This window comes from Giraffa tippelskirchi, chromosome 1 (assembly GCF_054371585.1).
Source record: "Giraffa tippelskirchi isolate mGirTip1 chromosome 1, T2T-mGirTip1v1.2.pri, whole genome shotgun sequence".
NCBI lineage: Eukaryota > Metazoa > Chordata > Mammalia > Artiodactyla > Giraffidae > Giraffa > Giraffa tippelskirchi.
This window is the reverse complement of record NC_137275.1, coordinates 126,195,480-126,209,195: the sequence shown is the minus strand read 5'-3', so window position 1 is coordinate 126,209,195 and position 13,716 is coordinate 126,195,480. Positions and strand designations below refer to the sequence as shown.

Below are 13,716 nucleotides of genomic sequence, written 5' to 3'. Positions count from 1 at the left end.
TTTGTGTCACACTGACCAGTATTCCACCTCTGTGTCCTGTACCAAGAGAAATTCATGCAAAACTAGTAGGGAAAACTGATTAATATTTCCTATGAAAAAAGCAAATATTTTCCTTTTAAACCAGTGACACCAGAAATTCCACTCTGGGCCACCATCTCATGCAACAATCAGTGCAATAATCTCAGAATGCTTGAATGCTCCAGTCAGCTTTCTGAGCAATAATCCCACACTTTCTCCTAATTTGAACATTTTGGATAGTCTTCCTCCTCACAATTTTCTTAACTGTGTGTGTATGTTAAGTTGCTTCAGTTGTGTCTGACTCTTTGTGACCCCACCAGGTTCCTCTGTCTGTAGGATTCTCCAGGCCAAAATACTGGAGTGGGTTGCTATGCCCTTCTCTAGGGGATCTTCCTGACCCAGGGTTCAAACCTGAGCCTCTTATATCTCCAGCATTGGCAGGTAGGTGGGTTCTTTACTACTAGCACCACCCGTGAAGCCCGCCTGTGAATGTAGTTAATCACAACAGACTCAATGGACAGATAGTTCCCAGAACGAGCTAATCAGAGTTTGATGAGATTATGATTGAAATGATGGTGGGTGTCAAAAGCTGACTGTTATTCTTTCTCTGAGAGAGAGTGAAACTTTATTTCTCCCTGGAAATAGAGCAGAACAGAACAACAAAAGTATGCAGAACAAAACAAAAGAGGTCTTAAAGACAGCCTACAGAAGTCTGGTTCCAGTCTAGTGAGTCTGGGTCCATGTACAACTTAAACAGCTGGTCCAGGCAAGTTCACGTGGAAGTTCGGCAAACCCGCCTAGTTTCAGGTGGCTTTGAGAGATCAAGGGCTGGGTTCTGTGTCTTGCAGGAGCCTGAAGTATTCCCTCAAGCCAGTGACCCTGGGGAGAAGCTATGCATTCATCATCTCCAACTCCAACACCTGGCATAGTTTTTGGTGTTGAATGAATTCACCAGCCGGGGCTACCATAGCAAAATACCACACACTGGGTGGCTTAAGGGAGTCCCAGGTGACTCAGACAGTAAAGAAGCTGCCTGCAGTGCAGGAGACCTGAGTTCGATCCCTGGGTCGTGAAGATCCCCTGGAGAAGGGAAAGCTACTCACTTCAGTATTCTTGCCTGGATAATTCCAAGGACAGAGGAGGCTGGGGGCTATAGTCCAGGGGGTCACAAAAAAGTTGGACATGCACTCAAGACTGAGCATGCGCTCAAGTTCTGACTCCTCTTGTTGCTGGAATTAGGTCACAGGCGAAGCTCCAGCAATGATTTTTTGAGCCACAGATGGCCCTCCAGCTGAATGGGACAGTTACTTGTTTTATATTTTTGAGCCCAGTCTTAATCTTTTCATTCAAGACTGTTAATATCACTTTATGTAAGTGATATTAAACTCTTTTTGGAATCTGATGAAAGCCATGGGCTCTCCAGAAAAATGTACACATACACAAAGTATTCTCACTTTGTATCTCTGTTGGCCCATAAAGACTGTTTCATGTGTTTATTACATACAACCTCCCAACACATAGACACATGGAAACTTAGACTTTGCTCTCTGGAATTCATGATCTGAAAATTCCCTGTACCCATGGGCATTGGTAGACAAGAAAATGACTATGAGACCACTCTCTTGAACCACTGCCTTGTGTATGACTTAGGTACTGTATTGCCTCTGCCATCCACTTGTTATACAAACAGGGTTTCCATTGCAGTAAATAATAGCCAGCATTTCACTAAGAACATGCTGTTGGCCCTAGGCTAGGTGCTTTTTGTGGATTATTTCATTTTACCATTAAAACTACTCTATGAAGGAGGTATGGTTGCATTTCTATTTTGCAATGAGGAAACCAAGCTGTATTAGTTTCCTGCAGCTGCTGTAACAAATTACCACAAACTTGGTAGCTTAAAGCACTGAAATGTGGTTTCTCAGAGTTTTGGAGGCTAGTAGTTCAAAATCACAGTGTCAGCTGGGTTGTGCTCCCTCCAAAGGCTTGAGGGGAAATATCATTCGTTGCTTCTCCCAGCTTCTGGTAGATCCCAGCTTTCCTTAGTGTGTGCCTACTCATCCCATCTCTGCCCCTTTCTTCACATGGCCTTCCCCTCTCTTCTCTTCCCTTCCCCATTTCTCTATGTGTCTCTTCTAAGGACACTTGCCACTGGACTTAGGCTCCACCCAGATAGTCTAGTGGAGAAGGAAATGGCAACCTACTCCAGTATTCTTGCCTGGAGAATCCCATGGGCAGAGGAGCCTGGCAGGGTACAGTCCATGGGGTCGCAAGAGTCTGACAAGACTTAGTGACTAAACCAACCAACCAACAGATAGTCTAGAATGATCTCATCTTGAGATCCTTAACTTAATTCCATCCACAAAGACTCTTTTCCCAAATACTATCACATTCACAGGCTCAGGAATTAGGATCTGGACATATCTTTCTGCTGGCCAGCATTTACCCTGTTAAACACGGCATAGCTAGGTTACAGTAAGTCTGTGGTGGACTTGGGATTCCAACTTTGATTTTAGGGCCCTGAGAAGCTGTGAAAGCCCCACTCTTGCTAGGTGTAGACTTCAATACCTCCCCTTGGCTTGCTCTTAGTTCAAGGGACAGTTGCACCATGTGCTGATGGCCATTCAGCTGTTCCCCTTTAGAGTATACACACAAAATAATTGATAGCAAAGACTTGAACAGGTATTTGTACACCCATGTTCATAGCAACATTATTTGAATAGCCAAAATGTGGAAACAACCCAAAGTTGCATTAATGGATGAATGGATAAACAAAATGTGATATATAAGTACAATGTACAAATGTGATATATATATATATATACAATGGAATATTATCTTGCCTTAAAAAGATGAAATTCTGATACATGCTTCAACATGAATGAATCTTGAAGACATTATACTAAGTGAAAAAAGTCAGTCCCCAAAAGGACAAACACTGTAGGGTTCTTCTGAACTTCTTCTGAATTACCTGGAACAGTCAAATCCATAGAAACAAGGAGCAAAATAGAAGTTACCAGGGGCTGGGGAGGCAGGAATGTGGAGTTATTTAATGGGGACAGAGTTTCAGGTTGGGACGATGAAAAAGTTCTGGAGATGATGGTGATAATTACACAACAGTGTGAATGTATTTAATGCCACTGACCTGTTTATTTAAAAATACCTAAAAAAGTAAATTTTATATGCATATTTCATAGTAATAAAAAAGAACAGTGCTTACTTGATGATGATTGGGGAATTTGCCTTGGCTGTTTGTAAATCCATGAAAGAAAAGAAGCCAAGCACAAAGGATCTGGACATAACGGCTGGTCATGTAAGGCAGGTCGGCATTCCTTTGCTTTGGGGTGGATATTGGAAGAGATTTGTGCTTAATAGGATGTCTGAATGAATACAATTTTCTCAATGTGTTTAGAACTCACTCTATCACGCACCAACAACATATTTCACCTCCACTTTGTTTGTTGTTGCTCAGTTGCTAAGTCATGTCCAACTCTTTGTGACCCCATGGACTGCAGCATGGCAGCTTTCTCTGTCCTTCACCATCTCCTGGAGTCTGCTCAAACTCATGTCCATTGAGTCGGTGATGCCATTCAACCATCTCATCCTCTGATGCTTCTTTCTCCTCCTGGCCTCAATCTTTCCCAGCATCAGTATCTTTTCCAGTGAGTTGGCTCTTCGAATCAGGTGGTGACAGTATTGGAACTTCAGCATCAGTCCTTCCAATGAAAATTCAGGACTGATTTCCTTTAGGATTGACTGGTTTGACCTCCTTGCAGTCCAGAGGGCTCTTAAGAGTCTTCTCCAGCACCACAATTTGAAAGCATCAATTCTTCTGTGCTCAGCTTTCTTTATGGTCCAACTCTCACATCCATCCGTGACTACTGGAAAAACCATAGCTTTGACTATATGGACCTTTGTCAGCAAAGTGATGGCTCTCACCAAACACTGTCTAGGTTTGTCATAGCTTTTCTTCCAAAGAGCAAATGATTTTTTAATTTCATGGCTGCAGTCACTGTCTGCAGTGACTGCACCTCCACTTACTCATAAGAAAAAAGTTACAAGGAGATATAACATGATCTCTTCTTGTATGATGATGCATAATCATTTCAGGAGAGAGCTGTCTAGAAATCCCCCCAAAGGACCAGGATTCCTTCCCGTTGCAAGGAGAAAACTAAAAACAGCTGAAGGAAGTTGTAAGGGATAAGCATTTTGATTTTTATCTTACCCTCTCTAATTCTGCTTTATCTGAGACTGATTCTCTTCCAATCCATACAATTATCTTTAGAGACTAACCAAGATTGTTTTCTTAATGAACAGCTCAAGTAGTCATGGCCAAGCTTTCTAGCTCTATTGCTCATGTTTTGTAACCAAGCAGGACAACTCAGGGGGGTTCCTGAAACCAGAGAAAACATAGAAAACATACTAGTAAGCTATAAGAGGGGACTTCCCTGGTGGCTCAGATGGTAAAGAATCCACCTGCAATACAGGAGACCCAGGTTCAATCCCTGAGTCAGGAAGATTCCCTGGAGGAGGAAATGGCAACGCACTCCAGCATTCTTCCCTGGGAAATCCCATGGACAGAGGAACCTGGTGGGCTGCAGTCTATGGGGTCACATGACTGAGCAACTAACACACACATACAAGCTAGAAGAGGCAAAGTCGGCTTCTAAATTTGTAAGTGATTTTATAATTCATTTGCAGAGAGAGAGAGGAAATAAAGGAGTCCTTGAACAATGGAAGACTCTTGCCTTTTTCTGCTCAATGTAACCCAGGTGTAGACTCAGTATGAACTAGAACTTCCCTCCACCATCCACCCATTCAGAATGTCAGGGTTGGGTCTGACACTGTCAAAAGAAACTGCTCTTTTCATATTCAGTTTTCTTTGTTTTATTCAGTTGGCATCTTCTATCCCAAACATTTGTTGACAATTAGATCTTTTAGGGGAGACAAAACCGATTACCTTCAGGAGAAAATATTTACTCAGTTCACTTTGGCATGAAAGAGAATTAAATGTAATTTTCTCTTTCAGATATGAGAATTAGATGTTTAAGTACCAATAACTATAGCACATGTGGAATGATTATCTTTGGGTTATTCTGCATTCCTTTGGCTTTGAGATGGCTAGACTGTTAAAGGCTCCAGTTACTGTAGCCATAAACTTGGATGTGCAGATACTGTGGGTACCACCATTACTGTGCGAGCAGACAGGCAGCTTCTGTTGCTCACTTTCCATAGGCCAGACCTTGAGATGAGAGCTTTACCTGCATCATTACAGTCAATCCTCAACTCACTCTGGAACGTAGGGGCTACTATTCTCATTTTACTACTGTAGAACCTGAGAGATTAAAGTAACTTGCTGGATTCTAGCATATCCCATAAATGTTGGAGATGGAATTTGAACAAACAGAGGTGCCTGGGAGTTCAGCAGGACTCAGGGCATGTTCTGAACTTTGAGAACAATGGTCGTTTGCTATTGTTCTCATATTTGTCACAACTTTGCACGTGGAGCTTTTTGTGTGGCACACTGAGATCAATCGGGTTTGCAGCATAGATGAACAGGGAAAGCTGAGGGGTGTTTAGCACTTTGTTAATTCCTGTGTTTTCACTTGGAAGCTGCTGCATTGTAGGATTTTCTTGGCTCATTTGTATGCACTTAGGTAGCCTGTGAATCTAAAGGGATGTGTTGGGTTTGTTATTTTGGGAGATTCAGAGGCTTGTCCTTGGGAACACTGAGTAGCAACAATTCTGTCATGACCTTTGTGGTTTGGGGAGACAAGGTCTCATTTGAGGTTGTTGTGAACTGCGAAGACAATTTCAAGAACTTTAGGATTTAGTCCGCATGCTGCAGGTGAGGTGTTTATCCCTCAAAATGATAAAAACAGCTCACCCTTATTATAGTCACTAGTCCTTAAGACACAACTCAGAACCCTAACTCTAACCCTGTCTCGTGTTCTCACAGTCTATCCGCTGTGATGACTGCGGGGCTTGGCCCATTGATACTGAGGAATGACACCAGAGGAATGAAAGTGAATGCTTGATGGGTCCAGTGACAGCTATGTAACGGCTCCTGGGGGAGGCAGGGTGGCCAGCAGAAGTCCACAGTCACCCACTCAGTGGATCAGCACAAAAAAGAATGTGTTGGTCTCTGTGAGGTCTCTTTCTGTTTTTTAAGTAAGTTCATCTATATTGTTTCTTTTTAGATTCCACGTATAAGGGAGGTCATATGATATTTCTTCTTCTCTCTCTGACTTACTTCAAATGAACTTATGGTTGCCAGGAGCAATGTTTATGGATCTTCAAAGAGGAGGGTCGGTTTCATCCATCTAGCCCTTTCCTTAGGCCGGCACCCTGCAACCCTTTCCCCGAGAACCAGGCTGATGGTAGGTGCTCATGTGTGGGGACTCAGCAGTCTCAGATTGTACTACAGCATCTTCTTGAAGAATTACTTTCATTTAAACAAGTGTTCTGTATTGTGCATTCTATTCTCTAACAGGCCCATTTCGTATCCGTGCTATTTTTCATAGTGTTATTTTCCTCCCAACCTTTAAACTTGATGCTGTGGGGAGAGGTGCAGTGCTTTTCCATGTCTCTGGTTGCCGTGGGCACAGGGCTGAGTGCTGCCAGGTGTGCACTGGACAAGCCCTGCCTCTTAATCACTGAACATGGGCAGTTACGTGATTTCTGTGTCTCAGTGCTTTTTAGGTCTATAATCTTTGTCTCCTTTGTGTGTGTGCATGTGCGTGTGCCCATGCTCGGTCATGTCCGACTCTTTGCGACCCCATAGACTGTAGCCCACCAGGCTCCTCTGTCCATGGGATTTCCCAGGCAAGAATACTGGAGTGGGTTGCCTTTCCCTTCTCCAAGGAATCTTCCTGACCTCAGGATTGAACCTGAGTCTCCTGCATTGCAGGCAGATTCTTTACCATATGAGTCCCCGTCCTTAACTTCCTCTGAATAGGATTATTTTGACCCAGATTGCTACATGGTGAGTTTGGTTATGGAAGCTAGCATCTCCTGTAAACATGGTGATTTTTTTCCCCTCATTCTTTCTTTTACTATCAGTGTGGTCTCTGTTGCTATCTAGTTAAATGGTGAATAACTAGACTATGTTTCATGCATGTTTGGAGGACTAAACTATCTAGAGTAAGCGTTTTGAAAACATGAACTATTCTTTTAAGTTTACTAATCATAACAGGATTTTGAAAGATAATTGTATGTTACTGATAAGAAAGAAGGAAGTTCTGTAGACAACTAATAACCAGTGGTCCAACATTTAGAAATGAGAGAGAGATTCTGGCAGACAAAAAGGTGACATTTACCAAGAAAGATCTTTGACTTAGCTGTTGAAAGCCTCAATAAAGTTAAAAGATAAAAAAACCACAGAGAGTGATAATAGAGAAGAAAGCATTTAAATCAGAAATTAGTATCAAAATGAGAAATTAATGTCAAGGGTACTTAAGAAAACCCCATGTATTTGGAAATTAAATGTCCACTTTTAAATGATCAGTGTATCTGAGAAGCCATAACAAGGAAAATTAGAAAATATAATTTTCTAATTATAACAGAATAAAAATGAAAAGAGAATTTATCAGAATTTGTTGCATGCAACTGAAGCTGCTCAATGCGATTAAAGGCAATGTGAAATCTTGAGTAAGGTATGAAAACAAATAATGGACACTAGCATAAAATTTTGTGAAATTTGAACAAATAATGGACACTAGCAAAATCTCCACTTTAGTTAGTAATACCACGGGGCTTCCCTGGTGGCTCAGACGGTGCAGAATCTGCCTGTGTCTATCACATATTAATTTCCTGTTTTGTTTTTTTTTTTTAAACAATGTAGCATTTCTTTATATTGTCAGAATTGGACTAGAAATTTCAAGCCTCAGGCAAAATTTTTTTTCTGTCTCCTGGTTTGTAGTCTGTGGGAATTTGAAGGGAATTTGTGTCTTGCTGTTGTGTGAAAATTGTGTAAATCTTAATTATGTTAAGTTAGTTCATAGTGTTTTTCAGGTCAAGTATATCCTTATACTTTTCTGTATATTCATTCTATTAATTTTTAATAGTTTGATATTGAAACTGCAACTAAAAATCTTAATTTATCTACTTAAAAATAATCGTAATATATAGTGGAAGTATATGTAACTTTGTTCTGTATTCTCCAAGTCTCCTGTAAGTGTGCTATCATACCTCCATAATTTAAAAAAAAATAAGGGAAAAAAATAGTACTTGAGGGGATGTGGGGGAGAGAAGGACTGGGAGGTTGGGATTAGCAGATGCAAACTATTATATATAGGATGGATAAACAACAAGGTCCTACTGTGTAGCACAGGGACCTATATTCAATATCCTGTGACAAACCATAGTGTAAAAGAATATATTAAAAAAGAATGTATATATGTGTATAACTGAGTCACTTTGCTGTACAGCAGAGACTGGCACAACATTGCAAATCAACTATACTTCAATAATAAACCCTCCTCCTGAAAAAGGTGCCATCTGCTCATATATTTATGGTGTCTTCTCTCATGTTATTCCACACCAGTTCTCAGACAGAGCTAATTAAATATCCTAAATATAAAACCTGAATAAAATATTATATTATTGAGGCATTATGCCATTCAAACATGAAATATGATGATGATTCCAGTATAATGATTTTAGCGCCAGGGTACAAATAAAATAAAATGCTGATGACTAGCTGTGACCACACTGTCACCAACATGTAGCTATTTCCCTATTGTTACTGTGTTCCCACATCCCTTCAAAGCCAATGCATTAAAAAATCTTATTATGAAAATTTGTATATACCAATCACGGATGTTTGTAAACCGTTGGCATCTTGCCACACTTGTTCATTTTCCCAACCTCCTCCTTCTGTTGCTGAATAATTTTAAAGCAAATTCTATGCATCTTGTCATTTCACCCCTAAATGGTTTAGCAATCTTCTCTAGGAGAAAAAGAGAGAGAAAAGAGCAAGAGAGACAGAGAGAGAGAAAGAGAGAGAGAGAGAGAGAAACATTTCTCCACATAGCCACAAATTAACAATAATTAGTGTCATCAATACCTAACCCAGATTCAAATTCCCTTAATTGTCTAAAAATGCCTCTTTTCAGGTAGTTTATTATATTCTATTCAGGATCCAAGCAAGTTCCATTTCATGATGTGTGGTTCTTAAGCTCTACAAAACTTTTGTGAATATTTCATCATCTAGACCCCACCCCTACCCTGCATGGACTTAGTGAAGAAATTAGGTTCTTAAATTCTAGATTTGGTTTCAAATGTCATTTAACTTTCTCTTCTACTCCCCAAATTTCCTGTGGACTGAAGTTTTGTTTAAAAGCTTAATTAAATTCAGATTTGCTCTTGTTGGTATTGCTGTTGCTGTTTTTAAAAGATTATATCAGACCTAGTTCCTGATTTTTCAGTGTTGTTTCTCTTTTTCTCACCTCCCTTCCTTTTATGAATTTACAACCTTTTTGTATATTTGTTCTTGTTCAGTCACTCAGTTATGTCCGGCTCTTTGCGACCCCATGGACTGCAGCACACCAGGCTTCCATGTCCTTTGCTATCTCCTGGAGTTTGTTCAAGTTCTTATCCATTAAACACCAACCTTTGTCAGCAAAGTAATGTTTCTGCTTTAATATGCTGTCTAGGTTTGTCATAGCTTTCCTTCCAAGAACTAAGCATCTTGTGATTTCGTGGCTGCAGTCACCATCTGCAGTGATTTTGGAGCCCAGTATATTTAGTGTATTTTAATTTATTCGGTCAACTTTTTGGGTATTCATAGTGTCCTGGCTATGGCAAGTGGAAACTGTTAGCTGACTCCTAGGTCCTTTTTTGTTTTTGTTTTTGACAAGACTGAGACTTTAATCATTTTTATGTGGAGTTTATAATACTAAGAGATAAAGCATTGTTAACCAACACAATAATGACTAGACATTGGATTGGTATGAGGCTTTCGAGTCCTAATTAAAACTTAATTTATAACAGTATTCATGGTTAGTCTGAAATGCATTCTGTAGGTAATCTCTTGAGTTTCTATAGTATTTTCCTAGACTGCAACTGTTTACATGTCTGAAGTTACTTGAAGGCATTACTTTTAAGAAAGCTTACAAGTCTGTTCTCTATATCTGCAGCTCCATTCTTTCCCTACAAATAGGTTCACCAATACTATTTTTCTAGATTCCAAATATATGCATCAATATATGATATTTTTCTCTTTATGACTTACTTCACTCTGTACAACAGGTTCTTGGTTCATCCACCTCACTACAACAAATTTATTCCTTTTTACGGCTGAGTAATAGTCCATTGTGTATATGTAGCACATCTTCTTCATCCATTCATCTACTGGTGGACATCTATGTTAGTAGGGGAAGGAGAGGGTAGGATGAATTACAAAAGTAGGATTGATGTATATATATACACACACACTACCATGTGTGAAACAGATGTGTGTGCGTGTTAGTCACTCAGTCATGTCTGACTCTTTGCGACCGCATGGACTGTAGCCTGCCAGGCTCCTCTGTCCGTGGGATTCTCCAGGCAAGAATACTGGAGTGGGTTGCCATTTTCTTTTCCAGTGTAAAGCAGATAACTGGTGGGAAACTGCTATATAACACAGGAAGCCCAGCCTGGTGCTCTGTGATGACCTAGAGGTGTGGGATGGGATGGGGGTGGGAGGCTCAAAGGGAGGGTATATAGATAGACAGATAGGTATAATATCTATATATATATAGAACCAAGCATATTGGTTGGTTCTAGAACCAACCAAGCATATAATATCTATACATATATAGATATTATATCCATCTATCTATCTATATAATTATGGCTGATTTGTGCTATTGTGTGGCAGAAACCAACACAATATTGTAAAACAGTTATCCTCCAATTAAAAAATAAATTAGAAAAGAAAGCTTACTACTGGGCTTTGTACCATCCTAGGTCCTCTGTAGCTCCTCTTGAACATTTTTGTCATAATTATTAAAGGTTAGTTGGATGGCACCCCACTCCAGTACTCTTGCCTGGAAAATCCCATGGACGGAGGAGCCTGGTGGGCTGCAGTCCATGGGGTCGCCAAGAGTCGGACATGACTGAGAGACTTCACTTTCGCTTTTCACTTTCGTGCATTGGAGAAGGAAATGGCAACCCACTCCAGTGTTCTTGCCTGGAGAATCCCAGGGATGGAGGAGCCTGGTGGGCTGCCGTCTATGGGGTCGCACAGAGTCGGACACGACTGAAGCGACTTAGCAGCAGCAGCAGCAGCAGTTGGGACTTCCCAGGTGGCGCTAGTGGTAGAGAACCTGCCTGCAATGCTGGAGACATGCAGGAGATACAGGTTTGATCCCTGGGTTGGGAAGATCCCCTGGGGGAGGAAATGGCAACCCACTCCAGTATTCTTGCCTGGAGAATTCCATGGACAGAGGATCCTGGCAGGCTACAGTACATAGCATCACAAAAGAATTGGACATGACTGAGAGACTAAGCAGCGGCAGGAGTTGAATAAATAGCAACCTGTGCAATAGCAATTCCGGACCTGTGTCCTCTTGATTAGACCCTCATTGCTTCCTTCCCTTCCTTACTTTCTGGGACAAAACGTCCAAGCCCATTTTCCTACATTTCCTGCCCACAACTAGGATCAGTCATTTCTTCAAGGATCCTTAGTTCCACTGAGTGGAGAATCCAGTTTAGAGACTACATTGAGTGTTAGATGTCCCTGTGAGATTGGAGTGGAATTGTTTCTAGTCCTTTTCAGTGAACAGAACTGAAAATTTGTAGTTTAGAAAGCAAGGGGAAAAAAAATCCCGATCCACCTTGCCATTTCCAATTCAAATTTAAAATCCTTTAAGTGTTTATTCTGTTAATTTTGTGTTCAGATTTCTTTTTACATGTAGATCTCTGAGGCAAACCTGATTTCTTTATAACAGCAACATACTTTCAAACTTGTGTACTTGAAAATAATGTGAATTTTAAAAAAATATCTCAGAGTTAAAGAGGTCTATTCTATTTACAGTACTGATTACATGGTTTATTTATTTATTTTTTTTCCAGGTTTATATTTATTTTTGGCTATGCCACTCGGCTTGCAGGATCCTAGTTCCCCAACCAGGGATTGAACCCAGGTCCTGGCAATGGAAGCTTAGAGTTCTTGTCACTGGACTGCAGGGAATTCCGAATTACATGGTTTCGATTATATGGAATCTTACTAAGTTCGGTTTACCTGTTATGTCTTGGACTGAGAGATGTTTGTTGTCCTATTTTTGGTATGTTTCAGTCCTTTTCTTCTTCATTTACAACAGTTTCTACTTTATAAAAGTTGTTCCTCTATAGATTGTGGTCTTTGTCATTATAATGTCTTTTTTTGGCTTTCTTTAACTGTTTAGCTTGTTTTCCCCTCATTCTACCATGTTTTATATTAAAATATGAATTTGTGCTTTCTTACTACTTGAGTTTCCCTGGTGTATCTATGCTTTTTCTTTAATTCTTAATCTTTGTGTCTTTTTGACTGTGGTATATATCATTCCATAGAGAGTTAGATTGGCTTCATTAGTTGATCTGAATTTTCTTCTTTTAACAGATTTCTTTACTGGTTGATCTCAGCTATGACATGCTGATTTATTATTTATTTACTGTATCTAGTAAATCTTACACTGTGTGCTTTATTTTCTTTTCTCTCTGTAATCTTTGGCATTTCATATTTTTTTGTTGTTGTTCTACTAGTTACCTTTAATATTGTATATAATATCTGAAGGTTCCTTTTTCTGGTTAATGCCTAATTCTGCTCTTTGCTCAGCAGTACTAATTATCTGCAATCTTTTCCTTTTTATTCCCTCTTCTCAGTGTCAAAATCTAGATGAAAGTGAAAGTGTTAGTTGCTCAGTCCTGTCTGACTCTTTGCGACTCCATGGGCTGTAACCTCTGTCTATGGAATTCTCCAGGCAAGAATACTGGAGTGGGTAGCTATTCCCTTCTCCAGGGGAATCTTCCCAACCCAGGGAAAGAACCCAGGTCTCCCAAATTGCAGGCAGATTCTTTACCTTCTGAGCCACCTTTTCAAATGCAGGTGGTATTGTTTTAATCCTAGTTAATGCCTGAGGGAATTTATTCTGCTTTCTGCTTACTTCTGTATTTGTTTGTTGTGTTATTTCTGCATTGTCTGACCATATAACATTTACATATCCTTTTATCCTACAGCCAGTCTCTGCCAGACTACAGGCCAAGCTAATCTAAACATCTCTTGGTTTTCTGAAGCTCATTCTCTAGTAGGGTTCCTCAGAAAGACTCTTGGGAAAATTAATCTCTGAGTTCTAGAATTTTTATAACCTTTTTTTTTTTTTTGAAAGCCTTCATACTTGAAGCACAGGTTGGTTAGATATAAAATCTTTTGCTCATGTTTTAATTTCTAACAGATCTTTACACTGTTCTTCTGTTGTTTTCTGGCACAAAATGTTTGTGATTCAAAGTGTAACTTAGGTTTGTTTGTTTTTCATTTGCATGCATTGTTGTTTTTCAGTTGCTAAGTTGTGTCCAACTCCTTGCTACCCCATGGACTGCAGCACACCAGGCTTCCCTGTCCTTCACTATCTCCCAGAGTATGCTCAAATTCATGTCCATTGAGTCAGTGATGCCATCCAACCATCTCATCGTCTTTCGCCTCCTTCTCCTCTTGGCTTCAATCTTTCCCAGGATCAGGGT

The 13,716-nt window shown here is 40.1% G+C and overlaps 2 protein-coding genes across 4 annotated transcripts in view; one reads left to right on the top strand and one right to left on the bottom strand.

Annotated features, from left to right (window-relative positions):
- GALNTL6 (polypeptide N-acetylgalactosaminyltransferase like 6) overlaps window positions 1-13,716 on the bottom strand; it is a 1,429,734-nt gene that overhangs the window by 50,485 nt on the left and 1,365,533 nt on the right. The gene's annotated exons all lie outside the window — the stretch shown is intronic.
- Window positions 1-13,716, top strand: part of LOC145537900 (uncharacterized) — a 303,657-nt gene that overhangs the window by 159,115 nt on the left and 130,826 nt on the right. The window lies entirely within an intron of this gene.